The following is an 11822-nucleotide window of genomic DNA, read 5'->3' as shown; positions in this document are numbered from 1 at the left end:
CAAAAAACTCATTTTCTCTAAAACCACAAATATCAAGCCTTTTTAGAAAAAAAAATGAGAAAAAAAAACACAGAAAAATGTGAAAAACTTACAATTTTCATTTTGTCACACAAATGAAAGAGTCAAAAGAACCCAAGATGACAGCTGCCATTGACTTATACATTATTTTTGGATATGTCGCGGTTTTGACGCATAATAAATGGTGAAATAATTGTGTTTTTTTCACAAAAAAGTTGTATTTTTACACAGAAAAAATTGAATTGTGAAAAAAATAAAATACAAATATTAGTAGATGCCCCCCATAGTATATAAACTCAGGGGTCTGGTTTTTCAAATGGATGGAGTTTTTTTTAAAAGCTTTTTAGGAATAAAATAATAGAGCTGCAGAGATTTGGGACAGAGTAAAGATATAAGTGTGAGTGTGCCCTCTACTGGCTAGAACCTTAATAGTCTTGATGGAGTATAGCATGGTATAAGCAGAATTAGTCTTGTCTGCACTGTTGAGGGATCAGAGTGGCCACAACCTCTTGTCTCACATAGACCTCCTATGGTATTATAATCCCCTTCTAAGAAGCTGGCAGAGGGTAACAGTAGCATCTCTAATGGTTGCCAAACAAGGGGCCCCAGTGAGGCTGTGGACAAATGTCTTCTCTTATACACATAAAATTGGCCCTATTATTGTATCTATGCTAATCCCCTTGTCAATAACAGAATAAAACTCAAAAGCAGTTTTAATACAATGGCAAATGATCTTACCAGTTGAAGATGTTAACATTGGTACAGAATATGGGTTTTTGGGATTGAAAGATGCCATCCTGTCAAAAATGAAGAAATCCATTAATATTACTCAAGAAAGCAAATAAAAAGCCAAAGTATCAAACAGCATTCCAGAAACTTACATTGTATTTGCCCTTAGTTAAAGCTGCCGAGGGACAATGTGACCGACCTTACTAGGCACACTAGTGGATGGCAAGTGGCTTGTACATTCAGGAAGGGAACCAGAGACCTTCCTCGCACACCCTTAGCTCTCCAACTTAGATTATGCGCCTGGTGCACACTGCTGGGGGGATCGGCACCCACCCAAAAAAAAATGCTTGAGAAAGGGGTCACTTTGCCCCGAAACGTTGCACTACCGCAATAAAGTTTGAACTTAAGGGCTTGTCCCTATTACAGCTCTGAGTGCCATTGCATTTTGTGGTTACTTTGTACATTCAGGACCCAGAAGCATCAACGAAGCTGAAAAAGTTAAAAACCACTGATTACAATCTTTGTATCTTTGTAGAGGGAAAAAAACATCTTCAATATATTCTTTCTTTGTACAGGATAAATCTAACACAGGGAGTTTTGTGCACTTTTCCCATGACTGCTCATCTCCATTATCAGTTCTGATTGTGGACTCCCCAATTATGGTCAGGGATGCTCACCTTTTCTGGAAAACAAATAGTGGCCTGTCTAACTATCTGTCCTGTAAAAAAAATGGATCAAGTATCATTTCCTTTGGCCAAAAGGTGAGCTTAATTAGGCCACCCCAAATAATTGCACAGAGGAATAAAAATATATATCAACAGTTTTAAAAGTATATACAGTATACAATAGAATTATATACTGTATAGAATAGAACACAGAATAGAACAGACAGAAGTATAGAATAAAAGTATTTATAGAATAATACACAGAATAGAACAGAAAGATGTAAAGAATAGAAGTATATATAGAATAGAACACAGAATAAAATAGATGTATAGAATAGAAGTATATATAGCATAGAATACAGAATAGTACAGAAGTATAGAATAGAAGTATATATAGAATAGAACACAGAATAGAACAGATAGAAGTGTAGAATAGAAGTATATATAGAATAGAACACAGAATAGAACAGATAGAAGTGTAGAATAGAAGTATATATAGAATAGAACACAGAATAAAATAGATAGATGTATAGAATAGAAGTATATATAGCATAGAATACAGAATAGTACAGAAGTATAGAATAGAAGTATATATAGAATAGAACACAGAATAGAACAGATAGAAGTGTAGAATAGAAGTATATATAGAATAGAACACAGAATAAAATAGATAGATGTATAGAATAGAAGTATATATAGCATAGAATACAGAATAGTACAGAAGTATAGAATAGAAGTATATATAGAATAGAACACAGAATAGAACAGATAGAAGTGTAGAATAGAAGTATATATAGAATAGAACAGATAGAAGTGTAGAATAGAAGTATATATAGAATAGAATGCAGAATAGTACAGAAGTATAGAATAGATGTATAGAATAGATTTAGGAGTCTTCTTTGGCCAAGGAAACCTTCCTCCTCAAATGTACGTGTTTACACAATAATCCCCCCCACACCCTCTAAACATCCCTGCACAAATCACAACACAAGACATGTCTCTTTATCCATACAAGCTTACATACCCAGATATATAAAATAATAGAAGGATAAGGGGGTGAGGGAAATAAAAGTAGAAGACAGGAAACAACTCCATGGTGATAGAGTCCTTAAGGGCAATAACACATGGGGAGATTAGCCACCCGCAGTTAACCTCAGCTACCGCAGGCAAATAATCTACCCAAAATGCCTTTCCTCTGGCAACAAAGTGAATTGGCTCTTTTTGGGATAAACCTAAGTGCAGCAGCATGGCTGATTTGCTTGCAGCAGGAAGAAAGTCCTAGGTTGAAAACCTAAAATAACTAAGCTCCCCTATTAATGCAGCACAGTACAAATGCCTCATATAACTGTGGCTTATTATGCGCTAAATTGTCATGAATGAATTGAATCTGGGCCAATAGACCAAAAGCCTGTGGTATATTTTAAAGGAGAACTAAGCTCAAACTTTAACCATTGGTACTATTATTAATCCTTATTGGAGGCGAAACAATCCTATTGTGTTTATTTCATGTTTAAATGATTTTTAGCAGGACTTAAGTATGGTGATCCATATTATGGAAAAATCCCTTATGCAGAAAAACCCAGGGCCCACGCATTCTGGGTAACAGGTCCCATACTTGTAGTAAATGAGTATTCATATGACAAAGGGAAAACCAGGCATTGTCCTTGGAAACTGGGGATTGCTGGTAACCAGGCAGGGATCATAATGCTACTTTACTGAGTATAGGTACAGAGAAAAATATTTTCAGCCTAAATTTATTTGTTACTCAGTAAAACACACATACTGTATTGTAGTTGTTGCCTTCCTGCCTGCAGCTTTCTTTCAAATGCAAAATCAGCCTTAATGCCATGGGCTCTAATTTAATGTCAAATTAACCTTGATGTGGAGCAGAGCCTTTTCCCTATAGACAAATCAGACCACACCCACAACCCACTGCATCCACTAATATTTGTGCATAAAGTGGCACCCCTATGAATCACAATGATATCCTGCATTTTTCCCTATTCATTTTTCCACTGGGCACTAGGTAGTCCCCATCCCCATTGTAATGTATACCCATATATCTGCAATTCATCTGGCAGTAAAATCTATAGCAGAAGCTTTCTGACAACTATCTAAGCGTATAAGTCTTGCAGGTTTCAGGGTAAGTATCACAACAATTATTGTTAGTACCTACCTTATGAATGTTTCTCTGCGTGTGTTATTCTGCTACTGGGTTGAGTGATACAAAATGAGTGTGTGTTGTAAGCAGTTTCATCATTAGCATTGCTTTAAAAGGAAACTATAGTTTCAAGAATGATGATTAAACAGCCAATGTTTACAGCCTTGGGGAAGTAACCCACCTAATGCAACCCCACTGCCCAGTTCCCTACCAACAACATCACAAAAAGCAAATCGTTTCATGTACTAATTCTATTTATCACTGATTGATTGAAAGCGGTATCCTAGCCATTCAATCTTGCAGAAATTTGGTTGAAAATTGAATTCCAATTAGACTTCAAGGATCTGATATCTTCGACAGTCAAAAGAATGACTGCTTTGACTGCTATCATATCCCATAGCAGGCTATGAAGAATTAAAAAAAAATAAATAGAAATTATGTTCTTTAATCAATGTTAAAATTGATCAATAAAACTGCAGTTGAGTTTTTCCTGTGGATTTGATCAGAATAAAATCTAATCAGAATGATTTCTTCTGTACTGATCACATTCAAAATAATTTTCATTACTACGTTCTAAAATTATTAGAAGTTGATTGAAATTGATTGAAATTGCTTTACCCACAACAATGTTTAGTAAATGATCAAAACTTTAAATAACTTTCCACATGTCAGGGTGGGGCCCTTTCAGAACTGAGGGATAACATCAGCTTTCATCTAATCTCCTTGCCTCCTGGCTAAAACTGATCCAAGATCTCTAAGTAGACCAAGTGCTTTGATAAAAGTTTTCTGATTAAGGGGCAGATTTACTAATACTTTAACATCTCTCCTTTTTTTTAAATTTTAAAATCCGAATGAATTCATTTCCACAGATATCTGGCATTTACAAAAAAAATCGGAAAATTCTAAATTTTTCTATTTGTTGCATGAAAACTGCGTTTTTTCGAATTGTTGCACAAAAAAACAGCGTAAAAAATCTGAAACCTTTTTTTTAAACTTTATTTACCAAAACCAATGATGACTGGATTCACATTTGTCATATAAGACATGCAACACTATCGCCATCATATACAATTACAATATGTGCCCATATTTTGTCAAACTGTTCTTGTTTGTTTTCATTCCACGCTGTCATTTTTTCCATAGATGCGCTTAAACCCATTGCTTGTATTTGGTGGAGGTTAAAAGGACCTCCTGTTTTCCAACCTTTTGCTATAAGCTTTGTAGTTGAATTAAATACATGAAACAGAATTTTTTTCTTGGAGCTAGGCATGGTTTCTTGGAAAGATAATAATACTGCCACCTCTGGCATTTTTGGTGAATTGTAGTTCATTTGTTGCCATAACTCGTTGCTCGGGGCATTACCACCACATGTATATCAAGGTACCCTGTTGACCACATCCTCTCCAATAGAGGTGTTGTTCCTAAAATTTTATTTATCTTTACTGGTCCCAGGTGCCATCTATAAAGCAATTTTTATAAGATTCCAGATGGTTGGTGTATCTAGTTGCTCCACTTGTTATTGCTATGATGTTATCCCATTGGTCGTGTGTAAATTCAGTGTAAGTCTAGTTCCAGGTTCCACATAAATGGATGTTTATAAACCGATGGGAGTTCCAGTAAGAAGCGGTAACAGTCAGAAACCTTTTACTCCCTTTTCCCCATGTTACACAGATGTTCAATTCTAGTTACCTGTTGTTTTATTTTATAGGATATTGTGACTTTACTTACTACCTGAGGTACTTAAGTTGCTCCTTATTGGGGAGATGAAACTTTTCCTGGAGTTGTTGAAATGTCAGATATGTTTTAATGGAATATAAATCTGAGGTGGTGCTGATGACCAATTTTGCAGTGTAAATGACCCTCTATTCACTTGCACATGTAAGTGTAACCAGATGGTTGCCTTCCTCTTTCTCAGAAAGCAGCAGTTATCCCATACTTTATGGCTGAGATTTTAGAAAAAGACCAGATGCAACCCACATATTATATCATATTTCTTTGCAGAGATCGTACTTCAGATGGGAAAAAGCCACATGAACCACCAGGATTGAAATAATCAATGTTCAAAACTCTTTTTTTCACAGGGCATACATACAGAATACTGGCTGTTGTAGAATATCTTTTTAAAGCAGCAATGGCAGTAACTGTTCCACATAGACGTGTATAATAATTAGGGTGCAGTTTTGCAGTATGGATTTTGGTGTAAAACTGACAGTTATACTGATGCATTTTTTACTGAAATATCTCTGTATCAAACTAACAGTGTCACAACTTTACTGGCACTGGCCTCTGGTAGCACTTTTGTTACGTACAATGACATTGGGAGGCACAAAGCCCTTATGGGCTGGAGCCCCATCTAAACAGTATGGTTAAGTAACAGGGGAGGGGGACAAGGGTTGTGTTTTAAAAAGTAAGAACAGTCCAATAATGTTGTTAAAGCAATAAAGAGACATGCAGTACCTGTTAAATGCATCACTCTCAGCTTTTATGCCACATATTTGACAAGTTTAATGCAATGTAAAATTCTGTTTGTACTTCAATCTTACTGACTGAACAATTAAAATATGATTATTATTATATTTTTAAAGGAGAGTAAACTCCTACATTCAACCCAAAGCCCCACCAAAGGCCTCCTTCCCCCAGAACTGTAGAACTGCAGAACTGTATCTTTCCTGGACTCCTTGAAACAGCATATACCATGGGTTATCCCCGCCCCTTCAGTTGATAGGACAGGCCCCCACCTCTACCTTCCCAATTAAAAATGCATATAAACCATCCCTCCCCCCAGACTCACTGGGGCTCATTTATCAACACTAGGCAATTTTGCCCGTGGGTAGTAACCCATAGCAACCAATCAGGGATTGTCTTTTTTCAGCCCGCTGCAGGTAGAACAATGAAAGCAACAATTTGATTGGTTGCCATGGGTTACTGCCCAGAGGCAAATTTGCCCAGTGTTGATAAATGAGCCCTACTGTCTTTTTTCCTGTCCTGGTTGGTAGTGCAGGCGTTTTTTTGTAGCGCTAAAATTTTTCTTTTTGACTCACCTGGGTGTCAGTCCATACACCCTTCCGGAGCCAGTTCTCTCTATTCTCTCTCTGCTCCGAGGTCCCTTCTTAACCCCGCCTTTAGGCTGTGGACAGTTGGGAGCCCTGTTAGGTGGCGAGGGCTGGTAAGGTTGGTAAAAAAACTTGTATACCAGGGGGAATTTGGCTTGGGTTGATTCAGTTGGCGCACATTCTCGCATCTGCGCGTGTTCGCGCGGTGGCGCGAAGGCGCGAAGTCGCGCACCAATACGTCATTGCGCGGTTGCGTGTTTTCGCGCGTCGGCGCGAAGTCGCGTGCCTTCAGGCGTAATGACGCAGGAGTGTGATGTCATCTAGGTGCGTCTATTTCTTCCGCGATTCACGCTGGCTCGGCGTCCTGTTGACTTCTGCTGACTGCTGGTTACTTTCTTCCATCTGACTGTAAGTTGTAAGTTTTAAGTTTATTTGATATTTTCTTGGAGTATATGGTTTTTTTGTCTACTCCTCTCCTTTTCTTCTTCTCTTAGGCTATCATGTCTGCCAATTCCCCCAGTGGTCCACCAATTAGAGGTAGTAGGTGAGTCAGGTGTGGTAAGTGCTGGGTAAAAAGAGAGAATTGGTACTTACATAAATTCCTTTCATATGTTTTGTTTTAGCAACCCTGCTCCTAATGAAAAGGCTAAATCTACTTCAAAAAAGAGAAAGGCTTGTCATGCATGTGATAATCCCAGAATTGAAGGCAAGAAATTCTGTCAAGATTGCTTTAACCAATTGGGATCCTCTGAGAATACTCCTTCAACTTCTTCAGGTCAAATGAATGAGTTGATTACTTGGATAAAGAAAGCAGTTTCTTCTTCTCTTGAGCCTGCAAGCACTAGTCAAGGTCATGGCCAAGAATTTTTGTCTGAAGCTTCAGAAGAGGAGGAAGATTTTCCTGATCCAGAATTGGAGTTGTCAGGTTCAGATGAGGATCCAACTTGTGAATCAGGATTTGATCTCACTCTGGTAGAACCTTTAATTAAAGCTGTTAAAGATGCTCTGGATCTGGCTCCCAAGGAAGTTAATGAGTCTAAAGCTGATAAAATGTATGGAAAAAGATCAAAAAGACAATACACTTTTCCTTTCCATGAGGTGGTTAAAGACCTTATTTCAGCTGAGTGGCGGAAGCCAGAAAAGAAAGTTGCTATTTCTACAAAATTTGACAGGATGTATCCATTTGAGGAGTCTGAAGTACTTGGATGGGAAGTACCAAAAGTTGATGCGGCCATTTCAGAATTAGCCAGGAATACAGTACTGCCAATAGAGGATGGTGCATCGTTCAAAGATCCTATGGAGAGAAGAATGGAAGCTGCATTAAGGAAAACCTTTCTTGCAGGGGCTGCAGCATTTAGACCCGCTATAGCTATGACTTCCGTGTCTAGGGCTATGAGGCTATGGTTAGCTAATATTGAAGAAGCCTTAATGAATAGAGTGGATAGATCCAACATTATTGCGGCATTAGCTGAACTGAAGCTGGCGGCAGAATTCTTCTCTGAGGCATCCATGGATCTTGTTAGATTGATGGCCAGAACAACTGCTCTCTCGGTGGTAGCGCGTAGAGGTCTTTGGCTAAGAAGTTGGTCGGCTGATACAGCTTCTAAGATAAATATTTGTACCTTACCATTTATGGGTTCCATGTTGTTCGGACAAAAACTGGATGATATTATCAAGAGGGCTTCAGGAGGCAAGAGTTTTTTCCTTCCGCAGGATAGAAATAGAAGGCGTTCTAACTACTTTCAACAATCCTTCAGACAGAATTTTAGAGATTTCAGAGCCTACAGACCGGGTAGGTCTTACTATAGGTCTCAGTCATGGAGGGGAGGTCAGAGCGCGCTTCCTAGAGGGCAGAGAGGACGAGCGGCTACCTCTAGTTCCTCAAATTTTCGTTCCTATAGAGGTTTCTGAAACGAGGCCTTCCCAGGTTTCAAGCGTCGGAGGAAGATTGACAACTTTCTTCGAAACCTGGGCAGTATGGTGCACCGACGAATGGATTCTAAATATTCTCAAAAATGGTTACAGAATAGAGTTTAGACATCTTCCACCACAAAAGTTTTTTCAGTCCCGGATTCCAGTGGTTTACGGACGGCGGCTGGCTCTTCAGGAGTCGGTAAAGACACTTTTTCTCCAGGGAGTCATCGCAGAAGTACCTTTTCAAGAAAGAGGTCTAGGAAGGTATTCGCCTCTCTTTCAGGTCATAAAACCAAACGGAAAGTATCGCACCATCTTAGACCTCAAATTGATGAATCAATATTTGAACATTCGTTCCTTCAAAATGGAGTCCCTAAAACTGATAAGTGCAAGTATTCTTCAGGGAGATTGGATAGTATCTATAGATCTCAGAGATGCATATTACCACGTTCCAGTAGCTCTTCAAGATCAAAGATTTCTGAGGTTCGCAATAGGTTCTTTCCATTTCCAGTTCACTTGTCTACCCTTTGGGCTTTCAACTTCACCAAGAACGTTTTCGAAGATTCTGATTGCTCTAGTAGCTCATCTGAGGATGTGGGGAATACAGATATTTCATTATCTGGACGATCTTCTGATAAAAGCTACTTCCAAGGAGAAGCTGATGACAGATGTTCAGATAGTTCTGCAGAATCTTCAGTCTCATGGATGGATTGTCAATTGGGAAAAGAGCAATCTATTTCCTTCACAGGAGATCAAATTTTTGGGGGCTATCATAAACACAAGATACATGACTGTTTCTCTTCCGGTACAACAAAGATTGTTAATAGTTCAAGAAATCAGGGAACTATTGGAATCTTACCAGGTGTCGACCAAACAAATTATGAGGATTCTGGGCCTCATGACATCCTGCATAGAGATGGTTCCTTGGGCTCAGTGGCATTCCAGGGTGCTTCAGAACTGGTTCCTCAGGAAATGGAACAAAGTGAATCTGCTCCAGTCCTTCATTTTACCCCCTTATGTGCGGCAGCAGTTAATATGGTGGATGGTTCCGAAGAACCTAGAAAGGAAACAACGGTTGGGAAGAATTCAGTGGGAAGTATTAACCTCAGATGCTTCAGCCACAGGTTGGGGGGCACATTTGACGACGGATTCTGCTCAGGGTCTTTGGAAGTACAGACTACACGAAGTCCCTTCGAATGTTCTAGAGATAAGAGCACTTTGGGAAGCAATCCAGATATTTGGCCCAGTTCTCAGAGGGAAGGCTCTTCTGTGCAGACTGGACAATACGGTAGCGGTACAATACATAAAGAAGCAAGGTGGAACCAGAAGTCTATCTTTTCTGAGCGAGATCACACCCATTATGAATTGGGCAGAGCAGAATGTCTCCAACTTGTCGGCCCTCTATTTACCAGGCAAACAAAATATTTGCGCAGATTTTCTGAGCCGAACACAAGTTCAGCCGGGAGAATGGGAGTTGGAGGAAAAGGTGTTCAGCTTTATCACCAAAACATGGGGTCTTCCAGAAGTAGATCTTTTTGCAACCTCTTCCAACAGGAAAGTGCAGAGATTTATGACAAGTTTTCCGTCGAAAGGTGCGGAGGCAGTGGATGCCTTAACTGCCCAGTGGCAGTTCAAGAAGGGATATGCCTTTCCCCCCTTTCCCTTGTTACTCCCACTTTTGAAGAGAATAGCCGCAGAAAGAGTAACGATAATTCTGATAGCACCCCTTTGGCCGCGGAGAGTTTGGTTCCCGATCCTGAGGAATTTGGCTTGCTGTCCACCTATCATGTTGAACCAATTTCCCTGTCTGCTACATCAGGGTCCCATTCAACATCCAGATCCCCAGATCTTCAATTTAGCGGCTTGGAAGTTGAAGAGTCTAGATTAAGAGAAGTTGGGTGTTCGGAACGGGTTATATCCACCCTCATGGCCTCTAGAAAACCTTCAACCAAGTCGACATATTACAGAATCTGGGATAAATTTGTTCAGTGGTGTCGGGATAAAAATCTTGATCCAGTTAAACCAGCTACTGTCGAAATATTGGAATTTCTTCAGATGGGACTAGATAAGGGACTAAGTCCTAGTGCTCTAAAAGTACAGATATCGGCTATCTCAGCTCTTTCAGGAATAAGACTTTCCAATGATATACTCATTCAGAGATTTTGTGTGGCCATGGCGAAACTAAAGCCTAAGGTGAGATCTTTTTGTCCTCCATGGGATCTTACGAAAGTACTTGCTATGTTAGCGGAATCTATTTGTGATTCTTCAGGGAGCACGTAAAGGCAATGTGGCTTCTAAAAAAACAATAAGCAGATGGATTACATCCTGTATTTCTAAAGCGTATAAGGAGCAGGGGCTACAAAGACCTCAAAATTTGAAAGCTCATTCCACAAGAGCGGTTGCTACTTCTTGGGCTGTTAAAGGGGATGTGTCGGTTGAAGAGGTGTGCAGAGCAGCCACTTGGGCCAGTCCAGAGACCTTTATTCGATTTTACAAGCTGGATGTCCGTAGTCAGCAGGACTCGACCTTTGGATTATCTATTTTGAATTCTGTTAATGAGTAAAAGATATTTGCAGCATAATATAAGTTTTGTTTCTTCCTTTTTTCCCCCCCTGCTAGCTTTGGTAAATCCCATGGTATATGCTGTTTCAAGGAGTCCAGGAATGAGGGAAATTCTATCATACTTACCGTAAAATCTCTTTCCTGGACTCCGAAGAAACAGCATATACCATGCCCGCCCAGGTTAAGGGCTTTAAAACTAGACAGTGAGTCTGGGGGGAGGGATGGTTTATATGCATTTTTAATTGGGAAGGTAGAGGTGGGGGCCTGTCCTATCAACTGAAGGGGCGGGGATAACCCATGGTATATGCTGTTTCTTCGGAGTCCAGGAAAGAGAAATTACGGTAAGTATGATAGAATTTCCCTCAATCCATGCACTTGTCCATAGTAGGGCAGCTCCATAGTCGGCTACTTTCTCATGCTACTTTGGCTTCTCTTGTGTGTGAGCAGTTGAAGTTGATCCAGACGTGGCTGCTCATGCTCATAGCACAAAAGAGGCCGTGGAATCTGATATCTGTGTGGCTTTAAGCTTTTGTTCAACATATTTGCTGTAACGGAAAGAGTGACTTGGATATTTGTTTAGCTGTGACATTTGGTAATACATTGCCATAAGCTGAATAGAGCAGGTGACTGAATGAGTTGCTTGTAACTTACTTAAAACCATTGATTTCCAGTTTAAGTGAAAATCTGCAGCTGCCTTCAGAAGCGCAAACATAACAAAAA

The sequence above is a fragment of the Xenopus tropicalis genome, chromosome 5 (assembly GCF_000004195.4).
Source record: "Xenopus tropicalis strain Nigerian chromosome 5, UCB_Xtro_10.0, whole genome shotgun sequence".
Taxonomy (NCBI): domain Eukaryota; kingdom Metazoa; phylum Chordata; class Amphibia; order Anura; family Pipidae; genus Xenopus; species Xenopus tropicalis.
The sequence above is the reverse complement of the archived record's forward strand: the minus strand, read 5'-3'. Positions refer to the sequence as shown.